The 18,724-nt window shown below is 43.0% G+C and overlaps 1 protein-coding gene and 1 pseudogene across 6 annotated transcripts in view; one reads left to right on the top strand and one right to left on the bottom strand.

Annotated features, from left to right (window-relative positions):
* CYSTM1 (cysteine rich transmembrane module containing 1) overlaps positions 1-18,724 on the top strand; it is a 108,000-nt gene that overhangs the window by 38,163 nt on the left and 51,113 nt on the right. The window contains exon 1 of one of the 5 annotated variants that reach the window (XM_082454331.1): positions 202-371. The exons of the other annotated variants lie outside the window; for them this stretch is intronic. The gene's annotated coding sequence lies outside the window, so the exon portion shown is untranslated. Of the gene's footprint in view, positions 1-201; positions 372-18,724 lie in introns of those variants that run through there. 5 annotated transcript variants of the gene reach the window in all.
* Positions 2,214-3,169, bottom strand: LOC309657174 (small ribosomal subunit protein uS3 pseudogene; annotated as a pseudogene). Its single transcript has one exon. The product of its transcript is annotated as a small ribosomal subunit protein uS3 pseudogene (transcript).

Raw genomic sequence — 18,724 nt, 5'->3', positions numbered from 1 at the left:
GCTCGCCACACCCGGTCTCGCGGGACATCTGCGGGAGGCTTCTGCATCTCTTCGCCTTGGGCTGCGATTTCTAGGGCGCTGCCGGGGATCCACTCCGTGCTCTGAGCCGGGCCTGCTGGGGGCGGGAGAGCGCTCGGGAGCCCCGCGGGTGGGAGCAGGGGCCGGGTGTGTTCAGGAAAGGTGTTGCGGGGGGAAAGGAATCCTGACTGTTGAGAACGGTGTATAGGGATCTGAATAGACCTGTTGGAGGAAGTGAAATCTGAGCGGAGCCCTGAGGGGGGCGGCTAATCTCCGGCAGCTGTGGGCGTTGGACGAGTAGAGGGAGGGAAAGGGGACCTCTGGAGAAGGAGACCTTGAGCCTTGCGCTAGAGGTAAGGGAAAGACGATTCGGTGACTTACTGGACCGAGTGCTAGGGCGGTTTTGGGGGCGGAGGGGAAGTTTGGAGATTTAGGGCTGGTTGGGAAGAACTCTTTGAGCGCTCAGCTGAGGGTTTGTGTACCGTGGGGAGCCACTGAAGCGTCGGCTGGGTTGGGGTAGGGGAACACTGGGATGGGGAGACACCGAGGAGGCTGTTGTAATAGCTTGGAAAAGAGGTGACAACGCCTAGAACTCTGGTCCGTTGGGATTCTGTGAACCCTGCTTCTGAAATCTTTGTAGCAGACAAGGATGTGGGAGCAGGCAGCCAGGTGCCAATTACCCCGGCCATTGTTAGCAGATTAAAAAAAAATTCCTTCTCTTGCGGGAAAGGAAGCACGCAGCTGCGGCTCATTTTCTCTTCTCATTTGGCCGGGTGAGTTAATGACTCTCTGAGGGCTTTGCTTCCCTTGATATGCACTGAGGTTGTATTGTCCACAGCACTTACCCTTTAGAAATTTCAGAGTGTTCTACAAACACCTCTTATCCCCAGGGTGAAACCCAACCCTGAGCGAGTGGTAGGAGATTTAATGGCAGGGAAGTTATTGAAGGGTAATCAGTGCCCCAAACATGAATGGGGGCATTGGGGAAGCTGAGAGGACCCCCCCTTCTCTTCGTTAATTGTAGAACAGAGTTCCCCTTTCCTACCTGCTACCTTCAGTTTGTGGGCTTCTTAGGTAAGGCTGCTTAAGTGTTAATTGGCCATTTTGTCTTAAATTCTTGAGAAATAGGAAGAAGATATTTTGATTTTTGAAGAGGAATGATTTGGTGATATTTGGGTTTTTTTCCAGCTCTGAAATTTACTGATCCTATGACCAAAAAAAGCACAGTTGTCCTTTTTAGATTGAACCTTTCACAAACTTGTGTTTTCTGGGAGGAAGTGAAATAGCTGAAACTTCTCACCAATTTGTTTTGTATTTGTTTGACTCCAGAAAACAGAATTGGACTCCAGGAATCCTGTACAGTAAAAGGCAGTTGAGGGAATTGCTGAGAACTTGGCAAGGTGGCTGCAGCTGGTTTGTGCATTAAACGGAGAAACCAGTACAGCACTCAAGGGAGGACAAATCCAGAGTGCTGGCAGCTGGGGAGAGCGAGCTTCCCGGTCAGATCAGCAACATCATTCTCTGTAAAAGATGTCTTAAGACAGGTCATTTGAGCATTGAGCAAGTGTGTTTACCACATACTTCTACTTACCCAAAGAGTTTTTCCTCCCGTGTACCTATTCATTGGCCGGGCTTGTTATGATAGAGTTTTTTATGGGGCTCTCCAGGAGCCCCATAATATTAAGAATCGCTGGAAATTAGATTTCTGGGCCACGTTTTTAAAAAACTGTTAACCATTTTCTAAATGGTCTTTGGAATTATTTGGAAGGGCCAACTAATCATGCTTCCTTTGGAAACAGTCCGCTCCCCCTCCCCCAGACACTGTAACTATGTGCTGTCAGGGCAGTTAAGTAGGCCGAGAGTTTTGGGAAATTTTCTGCTTTCATTCACCCCGGCCGCCCCCACAAATGTTCCCACTGGTAGAGAATTTAAGACTTCAGTGTTAGGAAAAAAGGATAGTGTTTCCCTCAACACAAGCGATGATAAACACCTGGCTGTTCTGTTGAAGAACAGAAATACCCTCCCTTAAGGGGAACTGGGCCCAGGTGAGAGGCAGGGCTAGGGTATGAGCCAGGGACCCCCACGGAGCGTTCTAGGCCTGCACCTTTGTTACCCAAGGGCAGGCCCTCCTTTCTTGGCTGGAAACAGTCCTCAACCTTGAAATGGGGTAATGGGCAGTGCCCCCTTCACAGAGGTTCTTTTTTTTTTCTTTTCTTTTAAAAAGATTTTATTAAAGGTCTTTATAGAGCAACATCCAGACTCCAGATCCAGCGGCCAAGGAGACCCTATTATGCTGTGCGTACCGGCTGGGGCACGGCAGGTGGCTCTGGCTTCCCACCCTTCTGCTCGGAGATGGGGGTGGTGGGCAGTATTTCATCTTTGGGTTCCACAATGCTCACGTGATCAGGCAGGGGCTTCTTAGGGCCAGTCTTACCAGGTGGGTGCCAAGGCAGCATGATCTTTACCTTGATGCCCAATACACCCTGTCTGAGCAGCATGTGGCGCATGGTGGTATCAACATAGTAGTTAACAAGGTCCCCACTGTGGATCATTAGGCCATCCACAAACTTCATGGATTTAGCCCTCTGTCCTCGGAGTTTCCCAGGCACCATGACCTCGCAGCCTTCGGCCCCACTCTCCATGATAAACCACAGCACACCATAGCAGGTCCTCCGCATAGCAAGGCCTCCTAGGGGCTTGTAATGCAGAGACTCTGCCTGGGCAATGGCGCACAGACCGCTTATGGCCAACTTTTCAGCATAAAGCTCTACACTGCCCTCAGGGAAGCCAAAGCTCTTCTGAAGCACAGCAGTCAATTCCTGGATCCGTCGGCCCTTCCTCACCAAGAACATTCTGTGTCCTGGTGGCCAAGATAATGATTTCTGTCCAGGTTGGTGTAACTCGGACCTCAACTCCAGAGTACCCATCTTCAGCCAGCTTCCGAGTGAGAAACTTGTTCAGTTCAGCTTTGAATATACCGTCAGTGTCAAACTTCCTCTTCTTGGAAATCTGCACGGCCATCTTGCCGCCACGCCCCGCCGAAAGGAAAGGCTTCACCAAGGTTTTTTTTGTTTTGTTTATTCATAAATTTACTTATTTATTTATTTTTGGCTCTGTTGGGTCTTCGTTGCTGCGCGTGGGCTTCCTCTAGTTGTGGAGAGCGGGGCAGGGTGGGGGGGTTACTCTTCGTTGTGGTGTGCGGGCTTCTCATTGTGGTGGCTTCTCTTGTTGCGGAGCATGGGCTTTAGGCGCGCGGGCTTCAGTAGTTGTGGCTTGCGGGCGCTAGAGCACAAGCTCAGTAGTTGTGGCGCGTGGGCTTAGTTGCTCCGCGGCATGTGGGATTTTCCCGGCCCAGGGCTCGAACCCGTGTCCCCTGCATTGGCAGGCAGATTCTTAACCACTGCACCACCAGGGAAGTCCTTCACAGAGGTTCTGAAGGATTTTTTTTTTTAAATTAATTAATTAATTTATTTATTTTTTGGCTGTGTTGGGTCTTCGTTTCTGCGTGAGGGCTTTCTCTAGTTGCGGCGAGCGGGGGCCACTCTTCATCGCGGTGCGCGGGCCTCTCACTGTTGCGGCCTCTCTTGTTGCGGAGCACAGGCTCCAGACGCGCAGGCTCAGTAGTTGTGGTTCACAGGCCTAGTTGCTCCACGGCATGTGGGATCTTCCCAGACCAGGGCTCGAACCCGTGTCCCCTGCATTGGCAGGCAGATTCTCAACCACTGCGCCACCAGGGAAGCCCCCTGAAGGAATATTAATGGGAGGCTTTTATGAAATTTGAGCTCTTTCAAAGCAGAATATTTTAATTTTTGGATGATTGGTATTTTTTTGAGATGCAGTGAAATAAAAAAAAGAGGTGGACATTCTAAATTTTTTTGTAAAAGCCTCATTCAGCACCCTAAGGCTTTTTTGTTTTTGTTTCCGGGTGTATTTGGGCTTGGTTACCAATAAGCCAATAATCAGATCTGGAGGCCTGAGGGTAAGTGCATGTTTGCATTTCATATGTAACTAAGTTCAGACTGTTTCACACTTTATCCAGCTGGTTTAGAGTGCCTGGAGTAAACCTTGCAGCTTCTTGGGCTTTGGACCCAACATCCTTTCAACCCTAAAGGAGTTATTTACTAAGCACTTCAGAGACTGAAGTGGGCAATAATGCTCACTAAATTGAATGAGGAGTGAAATAGTCACCTTTTAAAATTCAATTCTCCTGAGTCACTCTGCCAGTCCTCCATCAGATAGAGATTCAAGCGCTTGCTGACGTGCCCAGGGAACTACAGAACTACAACATCCACTCTCGGACTTGTGACATTTGTTGTCTAGGCATAGTTCTCACGGGGAAGTTCTGACAGGAGAGGCTTCCTGTTTTTCTCAGGCTGAATTGAGTGCTGTGTTCTAGGCCTCCAAGCTCCTCACGCTTGACCAGCCCTACTAATTGGCTTGGCTGTAAAATGGGAGTCAGCAATTAAAACACAGCAGTTTAGAAGCAAGGGGATTGGGCATGAGTTGACCCTCCAGGCTCTGGCCAAAAAGGTTCACACCATTTTGGGCACTATATACAAAGGGCTCTGCAAAAGGCAGTGAGCTTAGGATGACTTCTTTTGTAGTTTTTAGGAGACATATGTGGAATATTAGTACTGATTTAGGCCTCAAAACCAGAGCTAGGAAACTGGATGGGCCCTCACTTCTAAAGCAAGGGAGGGAGTTCCCTGGTGGCGCAGTGGTTAAGAATCCGCCTGCCGATGCAGGAGACATGGGTTCGATCCCTGGGCCGGGAAGATCCCACATGCTGCGGAACAACTAAGCCCGTGCACCACAACTACTGAGCCCGCGTGCCTAGTCCTGTGCTCTGCAACAAGAGAAGCCACCACAATGAGAAGTCTGCGCACCACAACGAAGAGAAGCCCCCCAGTCGCTGTAACTAGAGAAAGCCTGCACGCAGCAATGAAGACCCAACGCAGCCAAACAAACAAAAAAAAAAGCAAGGGAGATAAATGGTTTGAATCCAGTGTCTGTGGGTAGCAAGTCTGGTATCAGGCTTTGCCAAAAAGAAAGGATGGTTTATATTTTTCTGAACCTTTTGATTAAAGGCATACCTCATTTTATTGTACTTTGATCTATTGGGCCTTGCAGATACTGTGATTTTTACAGATAGAAGGTTTGTGGCAACCTTGTGTCTATCGGCGTCATTTTTCCGGCAGCATTTGTTCACTTTGTTTCTCTGTGTCACATTTTGGTAATTCTTGCAATACTTCAAACCTCCACCAGCAAAAAAGATTACAACTCGCTGAAGGCTCAGAAGTTTGTTAGCATTTTTCAGTGATAAAGTATTTTTTTTTTAATATTTATTTAATTTATTTATTTGGCTGCACCGGTTCTTAGCTACAGCATGCATGTGGGATCTAGTTCCCTGACCAGGGATCCAACCCGCGCCCCCTGCGTTGGGAGCGTGGAGTCTTAACCATTGGGCCACCAGGGAAGTCCCACAGCGGTGAAGTATTTTAAAATTACAGTGTGTACATTATTTTTTTAGACAATAGACTACGGTATAGTGAAAACATAACTTTCATCTGCACTGAGAAACCAAAAAATTTGTGTGACTCTCTTTATCGTGATATTCAGTTTATTGTGGTGATGCGTGTGAATGATTTAAGGGAGTCTTGGTAATCATGGTGAGAGGAGGGTTTTTTTTTTTTTTTTGGATGCGTTGGGTCTTCATTGCTGTGCGTGGGCTTTCTCTAGTTGCGGTGAGCGGGGGCTACTCCTCGTTGCGGTGCGTGGGCTTCTCGCTGTGGTGGCTTTCTCTTGTTGCGGAGCACGGGCTCTAGGCGCACGGGCTTCAGTAGTTGCAGCACGCAGGCTCAGTAGTTGTGGCTCGCGGGCTCTAGAGTGCAGGCTCAGTAGTTGTGGCACACAGGCTTCCTGGACCAGGGCTCGAACCCGTGTCCCCTGCATTGGCAGGCGGATTCTTAACCACTGCGCCACCAGGGAAGCCCCGAGAGGAGGGTTTGATCTACCTGAATTTACTCACTGGAGAGTAATGCCTTATTCACAGATGCCTTTCATCAGTTCTCTGATTTGTGTTAAAGAGTCATTAGTTAGTCTCAAGAGAATTGGCCCAGAAAATAAATCACGACTGAAATCTATCTGGCCTCGTGGCCAGTGTTCAAAGAAAGGTAGGGGTGGGGAACAATTGAATTGCAAAGGTATTTGGGAAGAGGATGACCTGGGAAGTGGTGCTAGACCTCTGCTCTCAGTACTTCACCGGTCAGCTTTCAGTATTGGGACCTCGGGCAGGATCATTTGGGGACAGTATGTGTGAAGAGGGGGACTTCTGTAGGAACGTGCCTATCTCATGAGTCCTTGTCTTTAAGCCTATACTTACTGCTTTCCTGCTGCCTGCTAGCTTCCCAGAGACCCCAGACCCCGTGTCCCCCCTTCCCCCACCCCCAGCCTTTCTTTGGCAACACCCTCTCAAAAGGCTGGTGTGATTCGTCAATCTCTGATCCAATTTCTGCGTCCTCTGGTTCTGCTGACTTTGCTGAACTAAATCTTGGTGATATTCGATGTGTGATGGTGGCAGAACTCCAGCGAGGGGTAGTTGCATTCTAAGGGCTTGGAGGTGGATACTTTATCTGTTTCTCACACTTAATTTGTGTTCCACCTGCATGATTTTTGTCTTATCTCTTTGCCATCAGTACTATTATTTAACATTTTTCTTTAAATTATGCCATTTTAAAAAAACTCTAAAAGTTATTTGAAAGGGAAACTATGATTGGCTTAAATTGGAAACCACTATCACCTGCCACAAATAGAAAGCAAATATTAAAAAGCATAACTATTAAAATTAAGTTGTCTGTCCACATTCCCCAAATTGTTCCACATACTCCAGTTGGAAAAATACTGCCTTCATCCAAAGATATGACTCACTCTGTTAATGTTTTCAAGTGGCAGTAAACAGGTGGTAGGAATGGTTTGGGGGTAGGCAGGCCTTCAGAGAGGACCCCTTGAGCCCCATCTCCTGAAACTCTGCATGGCTATAGGACACCAGGAAGACAGCAGAGTGAAAAATCTAGGAACTAAAAAGAAATACATGCAGTCAGTTGAAACCACTGGTGTTTTGATATGAGGTTTGCCAAAAGGAGGCCCAAGTGGTGGTGAGCCTGTATACTACATTAAATTCTAGGCCCTCCACCAGTGATGTGACTTTATTGATGCTGTGTTCTGTTGTTCTTTCCGTGCAGGTGTGCTCTTGGAAAACTCAGGTTTTTGTTCAGGGTGGATGCAGTTTGTTTTCTTGTTTTTGTTTTTAATTCATCAATACTCCATACTACTTTGGGCCCCTTGTCTTCCATATATACGGTTGCCCTTGGTGGATGTTACTAATGACAGAACTCTGAAGTTATCATCTAGCATGTGTTTTTTTCTAACCTTTTTGTCCATAATGCCTATTCCTTTAAAAAAGTTCTATGAAAATGAAAGGGGGGGCAGTGAGCTGCCCTGGGATGTCTGGTCCTTAGGGTGCCCACATGGCAGGTGTGACTGGTACTTGCTGGTGTTCAGTGAAATTCACTCTTGTCCTTTAAAGCCGCCCTGCGGCGCTGACTGAGCTGCCGCTCCCGCACAGGGTCAGGAGAGCGCGCTTAATGGTGGAGCAAAGCCAGGGCTGGTCTGGTAGCCGGCAGGAACCAGGGGTGCTTAGTTAAATTGCCAGCACATGAAGCTGTAGGGGCCTTTTTCTAAGCCGTCAAGATTTCAGTTTTCCCACAAAGCCTAGTCTAATGCTCTGGGAGGGGGCAGGCAGAGCCTGTCTTTCAGGGGCTGTGCTGGTGAGGGACCTGGCCTGGGAAGTGGCCTTGTCAGGCTTGTTGGGAGGGATAGACTGTCCCTTTCTAGTGTGTCCTGTCAAGTTGGCAGGGGGCAGAGTTCCTCCCTTTTCTCTCTCTCCCTGCTCTAACCTATTCTTTAATCTCCTCAACTCACTTTCTCTGTTAACAGCTTTCTTCCCTTTTTCTTTCCCTTCTGTTCACTGCTGCTTTTGCTTCCTACCCTCCCTCTTGCTGGGCTCATTTTCCCTCCATTGTCACTTTGAGGGCTGGCTGTTTGAAGTTCCAGAGTTACAATGCTCTCCTGTACATCCCATGACTAGATGTAATTCAGAGGTCCCCAGCCTTTTTTTCTGAGCAGGAGCCAGCCTTCACTTCCCCATGGCTTTAAGATAGCAGCATCAGTGGGGTGCTGACCGGAGTTCCCGAGCTGAGGGGTGGGATGCAGCTGGTGGTTGCAGTTCCCAGGGGGGGAGTGGGCAGTGGGGGGGTGGGCTTGCTGGCATTATGGGAGCTGTCAGACAAGGGGCTGAGGGAGGTCCACCTTTGGGGAGTCCTTCCAGAAGCTGAAGGCAGAAGGCTGTCCTACATTCAGGTAGTCCTCTGGCTTCTGCAGAGGACCATCCAGGACTAATAAAGGCTGGAGAAGGGGCCCTTGGTGAGGTTGGCTTGGAACCCATGGGAATATTCACAGCTGTGGATCCTGCCCTGGAGCTGGAACAAAACATGTTCTCAGTGGTAGCTGGATGGTTGTTGGAAGCATCTAGAAGTGTGGCTTTCCTGCTCAACAAGTTAAGAAATAGGTTATTTTCTCCTAAAAGCCATGGGGCAGACATTACTCAAAGATAACTTTCATTTTTTACTGTGTGTAGTCATCTCTCAGTAGTTCCAGGACCCCCTCGTACCAAAATAATGTGGATCCTCAAGTCCCTTAGATAAAATGGCATAGTATTTGCATATAACCTACAAACATCCTCTGAATACTTTAAATCATCTCTAGATTACTTATTATTATTATTATTTTTTAAAATAAATTTATTTATTTTATTTATTTTTGGCTGTGTTGGGTCTTCGTTGCTTCGTGCGGGCTTTCTCTAGTTGTGGAGAGCGGGGGCTACTCTTCGTTGTGGTGCATGGGCTCTAGGCGCGTGGGCTTCAGTAGTTGTGGCACACGGGCTCAGTAGTTGTGGCTCACGAGCTCTAGAGTACAGGCTCAGTAGTTGTGGCACACGTAGATTACTTATAAAACCTAACACGTAAATGCTGTGTAAATGGTTGCCATTCAAGCTTTGCTTTTTGGAACTCTCTGGAATTTTTTTTCCAAATATTTTCGATTTGCTGTTGGTTGAATCCAAGGTTGTGGAACCCGCACATACAGAGGGCCAACTGTGTAGAAAAGTGTGTATAACAAAAAAGTACAGTTTAATGAATAATTATATTCATTAATACAACTGTAATCTATTCAGGTCTAGAAATAGAACTTTATTTTTAAGCCCAAATTGGATAGTAGAATGCTCTGTGTTATAATTTGCTTTTTTCACTATGTTGGCACTTTTCCATTATCAGCACATGTAATTCTACCTCATTCTTCTTAAGGGTCAAATAGCAGTTCCATGGTTTGGAAATTCCATGGTTTATTTAATCATCCCCATACTGATGGGCCTTTGGGATGTTACATATCATATATGTATGTGTATGTATTTTATATATATGTTATATAGTTATTATAAGCAAATGTTATAATAAATATTTGTGTTTGTGGTATAAAATTGCGTATATAATTGGTTTTTTGGTGTACTGGCACTAGTATATACCTGTAGGATAAATTCCTAAAGGTGGAATTACTGGTTCAAGGAATAAGGTGTTTTTTATTATTTGAGGTTTCACTTAAAAATGAGTCTTTATTGAAGAATTTATAAGAAAATAGAATGGACCCACTGTAAAACAGAAAGGGTGTTTCCTCCAAACATTAGGGAGGAATAGGATACCGATGATACCTGGGCGGCTCAGGATAGGCTATCTCAGTTGTTGGTAGATGTTTTCAGATAGCGATTTTTGTTGTTGTTTTGCATTTGCATTTCTCTCTCTTTTTTAAAAATTTTATTGAAGTACAGTTGATTTACAATGTTGTGTTAATTTCTGCTGTATAGCAAAGTGACTCAGTCATACATATATATTCTATTTCATATTCTTTTCCATCATGGTTTGTTGCAGGATATTGAATATAGTTCCCTGTGCTATACAATAGGACCTTGTTGTTCATCCATGGCATACATAAAAGTTTGCCTCTGCTAATCCCAAACTCCCAATCCTTCCCTCCCCCACTCCCCCTCCCCCTTGGCAACCACAAGTCTGTTTTCTATTTCTGTGAGTCTCTGTTTCATAGATATGTTGATTTGTGTTGTATTTTAGATTCCACATATAAGTGATATCATATGGTGTTTGTCTTTCCCTTTCTTATTTACTTCGCTTAAGATGATAATCTCTAGGTCCATCCATGTTGCTACAAATGGAATTATTTCATTCTTTTTGATGGTTGAGTAATTCAGGTAGCGATTTTTTTTTAAAGGGCTGTTTAGTAAATGTTATAGATCTTATCCCCTAGAGAGCAGTAGGCCAGGATCCAGGATCCAGCCAGAGGTTCTGTACAGAAAGCTTTATGCAACAAGATTTTAGCAGATGATGTGTTTTCCTCTGTCGAGGGGAACTTCTCTGGATTCCCTCAAACTCTCCAAGGCTGGAACATACTAAAATGAACATACCAAGTTTATTGTTGAAGGGAGATGAGATTGGCTATAGCCATATTTTCAAATAATGTTGAACTACTGTGGATTATTAGTGTGGGTATGACTTTTCAGTCTTTACTATTCATCTAATATATCAGGACAAATGGAGAATACTTACATTTTTGTGTTAGCTTAATGTTGGGGACAGTGGCTTAAAGCAATTACCTGAATGGCTTTAGCAAACCAAATAGTTTGTAGATTTTTTTAGTTTTGTGTGTAACTCAGTTATACAAGCAATATGTTGTTTTTATAGCCTTCGTGAGAAAGGAAAATAGGACAGTGAACCTCCTCATTACTCTAGGACAGGGCCTCCAGAGGTGGATGATCCACTATTATTTTTTGCCTCCTATGTGCATTTTGATGCCCTTGTTCAGTGAAGGGTCCCATTTCTGAGCTCTGTGTCAATGTGCATTCCACTGAGAGGCTATTCTAAAGCCACAAGCCAAAATGCTGATACAGAAGACCTGCTCTGGTTTATTCATTCGCTGATTATATGAGGACAGCTCTGGGCCTGGTTAACTCTCTGGCAAACAAAAGATCATGGATGAGGTAGGGTATGGCTAATAATATTTGAGAGGTTGACACCAGCATCAGTATTTAGACAATAATGAAGTAAAACAGCAGGTTGTCTCCTTCCAGCCTGTCCCCCAAAGAAAAGCAACTTAGGAAATGGTAACACAGCCAAATGTGTTAGAAATAGTGAGCAAGTCATTAAAAACAAAGATCTTGTCCATGTTAGGGTAACTGTCAACTATCAGAGTTCTCCTGGTGTTGCTCTGTTATTGGGAACATTACTACCACCTTTTAGAAGTGAATCCAAGGACTTGCCTGGCCGTCCAGTTGTTAAGACTCCATGCTTTCACTGTGGAGGGCGCAGGTTCAATCCCTGGTCGGGGAACTAAGATCCTGCATGCCGTGCAGCCAAGAAAAAATCAGTAGAAGTGAATCCCTGCTGTTACTATTCCCCAGGGCCCCACTGTAGAGCTGTACATGTCAGGAGTAGGTTCTTCCTAGGTGAAGGCCTGCAGTTGTGGAATGCCTGTTCTTGCGGCTTTGGCTTTGGGGTTCAGATTTGATGCCGTTGCTTTTTTTCTCGGCTCACCGCAGGCTCACACTATGTGTGGACCCACATTCCCTGTTGGCGGGGTCACTCGGGCTCTACTTGTACCTGAGTTTCATTAAACTTGCATGAGTCTTTGAGGTGACTGCCCTCTGAACCAGCCAAAGTGTCTAGTCTGTATAGCCAAACCCCCCTCACCATACCCTTGAAATTTGGAGAACTTCCAGCATTTTCCATCTGATGCAATAACAGACGAATAGAAAAGATAATTTAATTTTAATTTTATTAATTTATTTTAAAGGATTCCAATAGTTGATGTGGAAGCTACAACCTTTTTTCTAATTACTTTTTAAAATAAATTTATTGGGCTTCCCTGGTGGCGCAGTGGTTGAGAGTCTGCCTGCCAATGCAGGGGACACGGGTTCGAGCCCCGGTCTGGGAAGATCCCACATGCCACAGAGCAGCTGGGCCCGTAAGCCACAGTTACTGAGCCTGTGCGTCTGGAGCCTGTGCTCCGCAACAAGTGAGGCCACGGTGGTGAGAGGCCCGCGCACCGCGATGAAGAGTGGCCCCCCGCTTGCCACAACTAGAGAAAGCCCTTGCACAGAAACGAGGACCCAACACAGCCATAAATAATTAATTAAATTAAATTAAATTAATTTATTTATTTATGGCTGTGTTGGGTCTTCCTTGCAGCGTGCAGGCTTTCTCTAGTTGTGTTGAGTAGGGGCTACTCTTTGTTGCGGTGGGCAGGCCTCTCATTGCGGTGGCTTCTCTTGTCGCGGAGTACGGGCTCTAGGCGTGTGGGCTTCAGTAGTTGTGGCTCGCAGACTCTAGAGCACAGGCTCAGTAGTTGTGGCGCATGGGCTTAGTTGCTCCATGGCATGTGGGACCTTCCCAGACCAAGGATCGAACCTGTGTCTCCTGCATTGGCAGGTGGATTCTTATCCACTGTGCCACCAGGGAAGTCCCAATAATTTTATTTTTATTATCAGTGATACTGAAGGGGAAGAGGAAGGCAGCTAGAGTTCTTTCTCTCATATCCTCAGTACTGGGCTTGTCATGTAGTAAGTACTTAATGATGTTGAATAAACAAATGATTAGGTCTGCCAATAGTTTCTGACAAGCAAACGAATAAAATTACATGACTCCTATTAAAAGAAATAAAGGATAACTATAGAAAAAGAAGCTGCAGTGATCCTGAAAAGTCTGCTCTTAGCAAGGCTGTTTGTGAGCGTTATCTCTGACCGGAGTGTGAAGGTTGAGTAATCTGCATTTCCCTTTTTGCCTAACTCTCAGTGTGATCATTGCTTCCCGTTAGAAGCCTTCTCTGACTTCCCTGACCTACTGTCTCTACTTTTTATAGAAGGAACAAATGACTGTGTGAATGGAATAAACAAACACATCAATGCCAAAATTTAACAAAAACTGTAAACCTGAGATGATAGAGCAGCACAAAACCAGTAATTCTAAAGCTTTTTTTAGCCCAACAAACCATAACCAAAATTATGGGTATGAGAATCAAGAAAAACTGAGGGACCTAGAATATAAAATAATCTATTTATGAAGATCCTATTAAAAGGCCAGCTAATTAGGGAGTTCAGAAAAGACACAGAGGAGGTCTTTAGAGTAAAATCAGCCCTTTTTTAAAAAAACTTTACAACTTTATAAATTCCCAAGAAGGATATGTAAAGATGGAGGGATAAGCATGACTTCTGGCTTTGAAGATAAGAATAGTTCCAAGGTAGGGAAGTTTGCATGTAACCAAGAGAATTTTTTTTTTAACCCCATGTTTGGTACTTAGCCAAGTGACTTCTCAGTTTGAAGCAGAGAAAAAACATCTAAAGAACTTAAGAAGCTGAAGTGTCTTGTGAAAAAAAGAATCATGGGACTTCCCTGGCAGTCCAGTAGTTAAGACTCTGCACGTCTACTGAAGGGGGCACGGGTTCGATCCCTGGTTGGGGAACTAAGATCCCACATGCCGCATGGCGTGCCCCCCCCCCAAAAAAAAGAATCACAATTACAAAAATCACTGTAAAAAGCAGTGAAGAACATATATAAAATAGTTTATCCACAAGGGAAAATTAATAATAGGAAGGGAAATTGGGGCACTAGAAGGGGACAGGAGGTCTACAGAGGCATTCTAGCCATTAAAAAAAACAAAAGAGGTGTGTAACATGAAAATACCAAAAAGCACTAAGAAAACTTAATTTTTTTCTGACTATATAGGTTCCTTATTGAAATTTTCAAACATACAGAATAAATAACAATTGCCAATAATTCCAGCACCCAGGGAAAACCACTATAAATGTTTTTTCCTTCTAGCCAAATTTTGTCTGTCTACTGTTACTGTACACTTAAAGCATGAAAATCTTTTTTTTTTTCTTTTTTTCCCACTTTAATCAAGGCTCCTCAGGACTGTCCCCTCAGCCCTTCCCAGGCTTGTCTGCCAAAGCATGGAAATCTTAATGTACAACTCCAAAACTGTTCCATGTAATCATGACTCAGCTCAAGATGTGGAACATCTCCATCATCCCAGAAGTCTCCTCTTGTGCCTCTTCCAGTCAATATCCGTAGATTCGTTTTATCTGTTCTTGAACCTCATATAAATGGAATCTTACAGTGTGAAGTCTGTTGAGTCTGGCTTCTTTTGTTCATCATTGTCTTTGGGACTCATCCACGTTGCTGCATGTAGTAATTGTTCTTTCCTTATTGCTGGGCAGTGTCTATTGTATAACTATACCGTAATCTTTCTGTTCTGCTGTTGATGAACATTTGGATAGTTTCCGGTTTGGGGCTATAATAAATCAAGCTGCTTTGACCATTCCTTTTTTTTTTTTTTGGCCATGCCACACTGCATGTGGGAATGTGGGATCTTAGTTCCCTGACCAGATATCGAACCCGCGCCCTCTGCACTGGAAGCACGGAGTCTTAACCGCTGGACCACCAGGGAAGTCACTGACTATTCTTACATATGTCTTTGGTGGACTTACGCACTCATTTTACTTCAGTATATATCTAAGAGTAGAGTTGCTGGGTCATAAGATAAATATTTCCAAAGTCATGAATATATTATAAACTTTGTTCTAAAAGTGTGATTGTGTCCAGGGTATAGTGTGAATTATTCTTGGTTTATAAGGATGGAGATCAAGGTTCATTTTTTTATTTTCTCCCATTAGAATAGCCAGCACTATTTATTGGAAAGATTAATTTTTACTTTCTGAGTTGCAGTGGTGCCTTTCTATTAAATTAGGTGACTACTGTGTGGGTCTCTTGTAGAATTCTTCATTCTGTAACACTGATCCATTTATTAGTATTTATTTTAAAGAAAATGGGATCATGCTTTTACATTTTTCTACACTTACTATTATATCATGCTTCAAATTAAGAATAATTGCAAAGGAACTGTTATATAGATGTACCATAATTTATTCTTTTTTTTTGGACGTTCGGGTTGTTTTTTCTTTTTTCTGTTTTGTTTTGTTCTTTTATGTTGCAGGCTTTCCTCAAATGTCTTGATAATCCTTGTTCATTCATTTATTTATGAGGCAATAAAAAGCTGATTAGAAGTTCTGCGTGCATGGGCTTTTCTGTGGAGTGACTGGGTGAGTCACTGAAGTCTCCTCGAGTATTATTATCAATAATTTTTTCCCCTTAGGGCTGCTCAGTTTTTCCAGAGGAACATTCTCCACCCTCCTGCCTGCAGGGTCAGTGCCACGCTACCAGGTGTCTTGTCATTTAAAAAATAACTTTGAAAACTATTATTCTTTCCTTCATCTCTGCTTTGATGAGGTCTTTTATTGTGATCTTACCTCCATGGGCCACTTTCCGAAAGAATAGTTTCTGCTCTTCTCATTGTGCGGCTGAATGACTGAAAATCCTATGACTCTGAGCATGTCTGGAGTGGGATCCTCAGATAAGAGTGTTCAGTGCAGCCTTTTTTTTTTTTTTTAATTTTTGTTTTATATTGGAGTATAGTTGATTTACAGTGTTGTGTTAGTTTCAGGTGAACGGCAAAGTGATTCAGTTGTACATATACATGTATCTTTGTTTTCAGATTCTTTTCCCATTTAGGTTATTACAGAATATTGAGTAGAGTTCCCTGTGCTGTACAGTAGGCCCTTGCTGGTTATCTCTTTTAAATATAGAGTGTGTACACGTCAATCCCAAACTCCCAACTTATCTCCCCGCCCCCACGTTTCCCGTTTGGTAACCATAAGTTTGTTCTCTAAGTCTGTTTCTGTTTTGTAAATAAATTCGTTTGTATCATTTTTTTTAGATTCCACATATAAGCAGTATCATATGATATTTGTCTTTCTCTGTCTGACTTACTTCACCTAGTATGATAGTCTCCACGTCCATATTGCTGCAAATGGCATTATTTCATTCTTTTTTATGGCTGAGTAATATGCCATTGTATATATGTACCACATCTTCTTTATCCATTCATCTGCTGATGGACATTTAGGTTGCTTCCATGTCTTGGCTATTGTAAACAGTGCTGCAGTGAACACTGGGGTGCATGTATCCTTTCAAACCATGGTTTTCTCTGGATATATGCCCAGGAGTGGGATTGCTGGATCGTACTATAGCTCTGTTTTTAGTTTTTTAAGGAACCTCCATACTGTTCTCCCCAGTGGCTGTACCAATTTACATTCCCACCAACAGTGTAGGACAGTTCCCTTTTTTCTCCGTACCCTCTCCAGCATCTGTTGTTCATAGGCTTTTTGATGATGGCCATTCTGAGTGGGGTGAGGTGATATCTCATTATAGCTTTGATTTGCATTTCTCTAACACTTAGCAGTGTTGAGCATCTTTTCATGTGCCTGTTGGCCATCTGTATGTCTTCTTTGGAGAAAAGTCTGTTTAGGTCTTCTGCCCATTTTTTGATTGGGTTGGTTTTTTTTGTTTTTTTGTTTTGTTTTGTTTTTTTATATTGAGCTGCATGAGCTGTTTGTATATTTTGGAGATTAATCCCTTGTTGGTCGCATCGTTTGCAAATATTTTCTCCCACTCTGTGGGTTGTCTTTTCACTTTGTTTATGGTTTCCCTTGCTATGCAAAAGCTTTTGAGTTTAGTTAGGTCCCATTTGTTTATTTTTGTTTTTATTTCCATTACTCTAGGAGACAGATCGAAAAAGATATTGCTGTGTTTTATGTCATAGAGCATTCTGCCTGTTTTCCTCTAAGAGTTTTACAGTATCTGGTCTTACATATAGGTCTTTAATCCATTTTGAGTTTATTTTTGTGCATGGTGTTAAAAAATATTCTATTTCATTCTTTTACATGTTAGCTGTCCAGTCTTCCCAGCACCAGTTTTGAAGAGACTGTCGTTTCTGTATAGTCTTGCCTCCTTTCTCATAGATTAATTGACCATAGGTACTTGGATTTATTTCTGGGCTTTCTATCCTGTTCCATTGATCTATATTTCTGTTTTTGTGCCAGTACCATACTGTTTTGATGACTGTAGCTTTGTGGTATAGCCTGAAGTCAGGGAGCCTGATTCCTCCAGTTCCATTTTTCTTTCTCAAGATTGCTTTGGCTGTTCAGGGTCTTTCGTGTCTCCATACAAATTTTAAAAAATTTTAGCCATGCACATGGTTCATGAGAAAAAAAAATTTTTTTTTGTTCTAGTTCTGTGAAAAATGCCATTGGTAATTTGATAGGGATTGCATTGAATCTGTAGATTGAGTTGGGTAGTATAGTCATTTTGACAATATTGATTCTTCCAATTCAAGAACATGGTATATCTCTCCATCTGTTTGTGTCATCTTCAATTTCTTTCATCAGCATCTTATAGTTTTCAGAGTACCGGTCTTTTGTCTCCCTAGGTAGGTTTATTCCTAGGTATTTTATTCTTTTTGATGTGATGGCAAATGGGATTGTTTCTTTCTCTTTTGTTGTTAGTGTATAAAAATGCAACAGATTTCTGTGTATTAATTTTGTATCCTGCAACTTTACCAAATTCATTGATTAGCTCTAGTAGTTTTCCAGTGGCCTCTTTAGGATTATCTATGCATAGTATCATGTCATCTACAAACAGTGACAGCTTTACTTTTTCTTTTCCAATTTGTATTCCTTTTATTTGTTTTTCTTCTCTAATTGCCATGGCTAGGACTTCCAAAACTATGTTGAATAAAAGTGGCAAGAGTGGACATCCTTGTCTTGTTCCTGATCTCAGAGAAAATGCTTTCGGCTTTTCACCATTGAGTATGATGTTAGCTGTGGGTTTGTCATATATGGCCTTTATTTTGTTGAGGTATGTTTCCTCTGTGCCCACTTTCTGGAGAGTTTTTATCATAATGGGTGTTGAATTTTGTTGAAAGCTTTTTATGCATCTATTGAGATGATCATACGGTTTCTATTCTTCAATTTGTTATTGTGGTGTATCACACTGATTGATTTGCAGATACTGAAAACTCCTTGCATTCCTGGGATGAATCCCACTTGATCATGGTGTATGATCCTTTTAATGTATTGTTGGATTCGGTTTGCTAGTATTTTGTCGAGTCTTTTTGCGTATATGTTCATCAGTGATATTGGCCTGTAATTTTCTTTTTTTGTGGTACCTTTGTCTGGTTTTGGTATCAGGGTGATGGTGGCCTCATAGAATGAGTTAGGGAGTGTTCCTTTCTTTGCAATTTTTTGGAATAGTTTCACAAGGATAGATGTAAACTTTTCTCTAAATGTTTGATAGAATTCACCTGTGAAACCATCTGGTCCTGGACTTTTGTTTGTTGGGAGTTTTTAAATCACAGTTTCAATTTCAGTACTTGTGATTGGTCTGTTCATATTTTCTGTTTCTTCCTGGTTCCGTCCTGGAAGGTTGTACCTTTCTAAGAATTTGTCCATTTCTTCTAGGTTGTCCATTTTTTTGGCATATAGCTGTTTGTAGTAGTCTGTTATGATCCTTTGTATTTTTGTGGTGTCAGTTGTAACATCTCCTTTTTCATTTCTAATTTTATTGATTTGAGCCTTCTCCCTTTTTTTTCTGGTGAGTCTGGCTAAAGATTTATTGATTTTGTTTATCTTTTCAGA

Source organism: Balaenoptera physalus (assembly GCF_965194825.1).
Source record: "Balaenoptera physalus genome assembly, chromosome: 3".
Classification (NCBI taxonomy): Eukaryota; Metazoa; Chordata; class Mammalia; order Artiodactyla; family Balaenopteridae; genus Balaenoptera; species Balaenoptera physalus.
The sequence above is the reverse complement of the archived record's forward strand: the minus strand, read 5'-3'. Positions and strand labels throughout refer to the sequence as shown.